The following is a 915-nucleotide window of genomic DNA, read 5'->3' as shown; positions in this document are numbered from 1 at the left end:
TCATTATTTAAAATCATTAATTACTATATATATCATAACCACATTAGGTAATTTCGTAGGTTTTATTTAAGGAAATAATATATAATAAATAGCCACCTTGTTTTAGTTAATATCATATGATATCATATAGTTGGTATTAAATGTTTCTAGTGAGATATAAAAATCTAATTGGACCAACGTGTTTATCAATTTCAATGTGAAGCTGACACGTATGACTAATTAAGTACCTAATTGATTGACACATAAGCAATGAATCTTTTTTAATTATTACAAAATTGAGGTTACATCTTTTCAAATGTTCCTCAATTAATATAGGGGATTAAGTATAGTCATAAACCACATTCAAATAAAAATCAACTTATATAGCTCGTCTCGTAGGTATCTCGGTTTAACCTTAAACTCGACGAATGAAAAGATAACAAATCATCATGGAAAAAAGCCCTCACCTTCGCTTAAGAGACGAATTATAAGATGGGGAATTTTCATATGGAGAAGACGCGAGGGGTGTTGTCCCATCAGCAATGATGGCTGATTAGAGTAATGTCACGGTGGTTCAGGATGGGAGTGAAGCTACGATTTCAGGATTGAGTAGCGTGACACGCAAGAGGCTTGATTCACCTCCTTGTAGCTCGTCCATGGCAAGGATCTAGGCTAACCGCGGCAACTAAGGTGGCCTAACGAGTTGGGATGTAGGGGTTTTGATGACGGCCCATGGTTTAGTGACTTGCGGTGCAAGTCTGATCAGTTTTGCTTTTTAACCATGGACTCCTTGAGGCGAGGGGAAGCAGCTCTAGCGTTTTGAGATTGAAGCCTCTCAGCTTGCTTCCTCTTCTTGGCTCAGTTGAGGCGACGTGATGGATGGACATGGCAGTTCAAGGAGGTGTCAGCAGCGTTAAGGTTTCTAGCTAGATCTAG

Source organism: Brassica oleracea, chromosome C9, assembly GCF_000695525.1.
Source record: "Brassica oleracea var. oleracea cultivar TO1000 chromosome C9, BOL, whole genome shotgun sequence".
Taxonomy (NCBI): domain Eukaryota; kingdom Viridiplantae; phylum Streptophyta; class Magnoliopsida; order Brassicales; family Brassicaceae; genus Brassica; species Brassica oleracea.
Note: the sequence above shows the minus strand (reverse complement) of the source record.